The sequence below is a fragment of the Oxyura jamaicensis genome, chromosome 2 (genome assembly GCF_011077185.1).
Source record: "Oxyura jamaicensis isolate SHBP4307 breed ruddy duck chromosome 2, BPBGC_Ojam_1.0, whole genome shotgun sequence".
In the NCBI taxonomy this organism is placed as follows: Eukaryota; Metazoa; Chordata; class Aves; order Anseriformes; family Anatidae; genus Oxyura; species Oxyura jamaicensis.
In genome coordinates, this window is record NC_048894.1 from 29,395,706 (window position 1) to 29,401,705 (window position 6,000).

The 6,000-nt window shown below is 36.4% G+C and overlaps 2 long non-coding RNA genes across 2 annotated transcripts in view; one reads left to right on the top strand and one right to left on the bottom strand.

Annotated features, from left to right (window-relative positions):
- LOC118161367 overlaps nucleotides 1–6,000 on the top strand; it is a 299,787-nt gene that overhangs the window by 160,691 nt on the left and 133,096 nt on the right. The window lies entirely within an intron of this gene.
- The window catches only part of LOC118161370, a 124,806-nt gene that overhangs the window by 13,443 nt on the left and 105,363 nt on the right, over nucleotides 1–6,000 (bottom strand). The window lies entirely within an intron of this gene.

The window sequence follows — 6,000 nt, forward strand, 5'->3', positions numbered from 1 at the left end:
TGCTCAATGTAGAACATCAAACAGTGTAACAAGCTGTGGAGTCTCCAGCCTTGGAAGTTTTCAAAACTTGTCTGGGCAAAGCCTTGTGCAAATGTGAAGTTAGATCAGGTTGCTCTGAAATTAAACTGTGCTTTTTAGAGCAGGAGATTGCACTAGATTACCTCCTGATATCCTTTCCCACTCAAAATTTTGTATGATTCTAGGCTCTTTCTGCAATTAGAATCCTGCATTATTTTCTGCACTGTATCAAAGATTTAGTGGATGGGGTGGAAGGTGGCTTCATTCACCCTCCCATGAAATGTGGGAGGTGGGTTAGTAACCTTCCAGGCTCCCCAAGACATGAGGCTTTCCAAGAAGAGAGGGTTCTAGCTATTATCTCTTGTAGGAAAGCTGTGTACCAAGAAAAGTGTGAGTCTTTCTCTAAAGAGATGTTTTGAATTGATCCTTTTAGTTCAGAAGACAATTCCAAGTTATGGATCCCAGCCAGATAAAGGTTTTCTCATGTTCCTGTGCTTCACTTATCCTACATTGTAATTTTTAGCAGCTTGCTTTCTGCTTATCCAAACCTTTTTCTGTGTTTCTGCTGTGAGGTGCTAGCTCTCCTTGGCAGTGGATTCTGCCTAGAGTTCAGGCATTATACTCTGCATTACAGAATAAATGCTTCTTGGTTCTAAGCTCAAGCCCTCATGCAGTGTAACACTAGTAGTAAGAGGATAAAAAGTGTGCAACAGAATGTTAATTTGAGGTTTATCTTGCAGGTAGTCTGCATTTTTCTTTTTATTTTTTAATCTCTTTTGCTGGCATGGCTTATGGCTGGTTTCATATTTTAGAATTCATGAACCAGAGTCCTCATATGCAAACTTTCTGTAAATGACTTTTAATCTAATTAAAGTATATTGTTCATTAGTTTCATCTGATTTAGATCCAAATGATTCTTCCTGAATCAATGAGTGGACTAGCTGTTTAATTTATTTGTAAAAGGACAGTGGTTCCTGAAGACACTTTATAAAGAATGTATTTGATAAATTATTTATTTGGTTTGACACCATTCCAAACTATCTTAGTTTGTGGCTTAGGCTTTAGTATTACAAGCAAAACATGTCTGTTACCTACTTCAACCATGAATACATGATATAAGTGTGAAATGAACTTTTCCCCTTTCAGTTTGCTGATGTGAGAGGGTAGGATAGGAAATTCTCACAGCTGGCAGACAAAGAATTACTGTAGTTGCAAAGTGGTTGGAAACAAAAATGTTGATTATTTCAATGAAAGAATTTAATTAGAGTTCCTAAAGAACAGGATATTACTGACATCATTGATTGGCAAAACGAGCAAAGTAATACAGCATTTACCATTGCAATAGCTCTCTCTTAATGATGCCATTATTAGAATTTGGCTGGCATCCTGAAATACGTACAATAGCTTGGCAAAAGAATAATGATTTGGAAATTGCAGATGTAAGGCAAAGATGTGAAAGCCAAAGATTTACTGAAAAGAAGTCCAAATCAAGCATTTTTAGTGCCTCTCAAATTCATGAATGTGTAGTCGACAGATTCTTCCTCAAAAAGAAATATAGGATACTTTGAACAAAACAAAACAAAATACACTGAGTTTTCTTAAGCCTCACTTTTACACAGGCAAGCTTTCATTCCTTTCTAGCTTTCCCTCCTCCTATATTAGAACAGTATGATAAAGATTTAACATGTGCTCTGAGAAGTTTCATTATAAAGCCCTGTACCGATGCTGCATTAAATAAAATAATCAAACAAGGGATAGGGACTTCCTGGACTCCTACTAGGTCCCTTTTTGGATATTCAGTTTTCAGTGGTGGTCTGTGCCCTGTGCTAGAGAAGTTTCTGGGCTGCTGTAAATTGCAATATTCATATAATATCATATTCATAATATTAATAAAAATATAAGGCCACATAAGGCCCCTCTTGCTCTGATACACTCCACTTGTCTCTGACACACTTGGCAAACTGACTAACAGTAGAGAGGCATAGCTGTAAAACCTTGCACTGTTTGTAGCTCTGACATAATTTTCAGTTGCTGCCTATAGTTGGACTGAATGTTTTCTGTGCCATTTGATCAGTTTAAATGTCCAGTAGAATCTGGTTCATATAATGTGATCTAAATAGTGCTAACTTAACATAGAATTTGATCAAGATCTTAAAAAGTAATTGTATCCACACTGGAAAAAAAATAAAGGCCATTTATTTTTGTTATTTTTTAGAATTCTGTAAGCTGATTTTTTCCCCCTAGGAAGGGAAGGTTGATTTCTTGTTAAGAAAAAGTTTGAAAATATTAAAAACAATATTAGCATGTTAAAGAATAAGTTAAATTCAAAATTAAATTTCAAAAACAAATCTGGTTGAAGTAAGCTTTTTTTTATTATTTATCAGTTTATTAAGCTTTTAAGCACTGAATTTGGATGGGCAAATCCAATCCTTAACCTTTTTTTTTTTTTTTTTTTACTTTCAATTTTTCTTAGAATAGTCATGGAGAGGATACGGAAGGTTGAATTAAAAAGAAGAAAGATATTTAGATGAATTATATGGAATGCAAGAATGAAGAAGGAATATCTATCTAATCTATAGTTAGACCTTATAAATTCCCTCCTCTCATATGCCCTTTCTTTTCCACCCCAGCCCAGGAGAAGTGGGTTGGTATGTTGGTATTTGAAAGAACTGCTGTTAACAGAACCACTTATACGAGAGGTAGAATTTGGGGTACTGTTTTGATATTCATACAAAGATAATATTAGTCTTAGTAACTAGGGAAGGAGAAATGTTTTGAAGAAATTCTTGTGATATGAATATCCCAAAATATTCAGGATTGCACTTGGCATTGAATAGATAACAAAAATTCTTCCAATTTAATTTCAGTCTAATAATAAATTGCAGTAAATTCCTGCCTAACTGATCATTGCTGAACTGATCATTGGTGAACGTACAGTAATAGCAGGCAGAAAAGCTCTTTTGGTTCTTATTGCAGCTACTTTCAGCTCCAAATTCCTTTACATGTTTTCTCTTGCTGAGATTATTCACTCTGGCCATGCTCTGTTTGAACCTGCAGCCTCTATTTCAGGAACGGAGCAGAGCTGTTCCCTTCATTCATTTGCCTGCATGTAGCATCTCCCTGTTTGAAGGGTTCAGCAAGACCATGCTTTTGCTGCTCCCACCCCTTTCTCTGAATCTGAAATGAATTACCTTCAAGGTGATTCTGACTAACCTCTTCCCAATATTATGGTATACATGTAGGTAGTTCCTGATTAATCAGTGAAATATTAGAAGATGTCTTTCCAACTACTAATTAACTGTATAACAATTAACCATCTGTCTATCAGCACTTTAAGGTTACAGCAAAATTTAATTAGCAACAAGTAATTTCCAAAATTTTATGTAAATAAACTTATTTTTGCTCTCACAAACAGGTACACAATTCTTGTTGAGGAGATGGCATATATAACAGAATTTGGGCCAATGTGTTTTACCTCTGGACATATCTGATCTATCTGAATGAATATAAGTCTTTACTTTATTTTTCTTCCAGTGGGAAAGTAGGTAGAATTCCTACATTAATTTAGATGTGAGAATAGTTGAATATATTAAGTCCCTGGAGAATTGCAGAAGTCTTTCAGACTCTCAGCAGCTGGATTGTTTGCCATACTTCATTGATGTTGTCTGTGGGGATATTTGTATCCCTTCATCTCAGGCTTACTCGTATTTCTCTTTGGCTGGCAGCTGATTGAGAAGTCTAATCAATATTATTAATTTCACCTATCAAGTGAGTGTAATCTTTGAAGCTATTTTGATAAGAAGCAGTTTCAGGAAACTTCAAAGTTCTGCATAGATGTTGGGTCACAGTACACTGCTTTGCTGTGAAAAGCCCAGACAGCTTTAGGAGGACAAGTCCTGAGGGTTTTACTAAGACAAATGAGTTACTCTATGCATGATACTAACAACATCTGGAAATGCAAAAGGAAGTGGAAAGGTATCTTGAATCTAAATAAATAAAATTTATTCTATTTTTTTTTTTTTTTTCTTTCATTAAGAAAAAGATAGTGCTTTCAATCATAACTTTTATGTTGTTTTAATTGTGTGACCAGCAAAACACCTTGAGAGATAAGTATAATTAGTTAAATAATTAATTAGTTAAATGTTTGCTTATTACAAAAGCCCTTGCCACATCAAAGTTTATTTTATTTTATTTTAATGATGTCAATTATTGCTGCTTGTGCAGTGAATTGTAGCTATTTTTCAGTATTGTTATCTAGGAAAGCTTTGGTACTATTCACATACTTCACAGATGTGTAAAAGGTGTGCAGCTGAGCTATTGAAGACAATAATTATCAGTCCTTTAAGCCTTTGAAAGACTTTTGTTGCCTCATCAGGGCAAATTTTCTTAATCATTTATGGCACCACAGTAGCAAAAAGGCCAATAACTCAGTGCTGCCATTGTAAGTGTCTGTTCCTGCCATCTATAAAAACTGATCAGGTTTCCAAAAGATTCATTCTTAACTCTTATTGTCTGGTTCCAGAGGTCCAGATTTATTTCTAAACATAACTTTTTTGTTTGTTCGTTCAGTAATAAAATTATAAATCTAACTTTTATTAATATGGTGCAAATTCTTTTACCACTACTGTATAAAGTTGGGGCATTATCTAATACAGCTCAGCATGTTGTTTTGCTGTCAATGGTAAATAATATTCAATAATATCAGTAATGTGACCCCTGATTTACCTTTAGGCACATAGTAAGTTCAGAATTACCTCTTAAAAATGCCTTTAAAATTTTATTCTTTTACTCTACTAAGAGTATCTGAGAGATTCCAGATGTGCAGACTTGAACCCAGGTTATAATTTGAAAATATATTTTTTGAATAGTTCCCCTTTGCTTGTCACAATCCAATGTACATTCTGTAAATTAGCTTCATAACTCTGACACTATGTTGTCTATGATTTGCAATGAAAATTACTTTGTAGAATTAGGAGAGGATTGAATATATTCTGTCAGGACCTAATTAATATCTTTATTTACATCAGCAGTGTGCAGCTTTTCTTCCTGAGGGCCAATTATGTAATTTCAAAAAGGTCAATGGGCCACAAATCAATATTCAAACTGTTTTTCCAGGCTCAATTAGATTGAGTAAGTTTTTGATCCTTTTCTCCCTCAGGCTGCTTAGTTTAGATGGACGTGCAGAGTGCTGGTCTCTGTGAAGAGCACCCCCCTCACACGGGGCACAGTCCCCAGGGGACCAGAGGAAGCTGCTGAGATCCTGCAGCCAGAAAGAGATCAATAACTCTGCCTACTTTTGCAGTTTCAGCAAACTCTGCATTTAATGAAACATCTGCTAGAATGCTCTAAACAAGGATAATTGCACATCTTGTCTCCACCAGGACTCGCGGCTATAAAATGACCTAGCTTTTTCTTAAGTGCTCACCATGTACACATGTACGCACACAAATAAGTTCTTCTTATTTATACTGTGAGTCTAGGGTTGGAGTCTGAGATTCAGAATTGTCCTGCATACTTGTTGTAAGCCTACAACATCCTATATTTGTCAGCCTTGCTGCAAGTCTGCATTAAGCACACCTGGCAGGATTTGGGACTATGGCATGGGGAACACAGGCCAGGGCAATGAAAACCTCAAGAGACTGTGGCCATGGGCAACCCACACCAGGACAGAGACACCCCTGAGGTGGTGGGCCATGGGTGACATAAAGTGGGACACCGAGAAATTAATAAGGAACATCAGAGAGAAACTGTTAGCCACATGACCTCCTCCTTCACTGCTTATTGCCTCTCCAGTGGGAGAGGGATGGAGCTGGGGTAACCTGAGGTGAAAACAATTTGAAGCTAGAAGATGGAGGCATAGATATTTGGTTTAAGATGAGCCTGGAGAAGAGGGAAGAAAGGTATTTACTTAAGTTCCTGTTTGATTATGTTCCTCCCTCCCTCCCTCCCTCCCTCCCTCCCTCCCTCCCTCCCTCCCTCCCT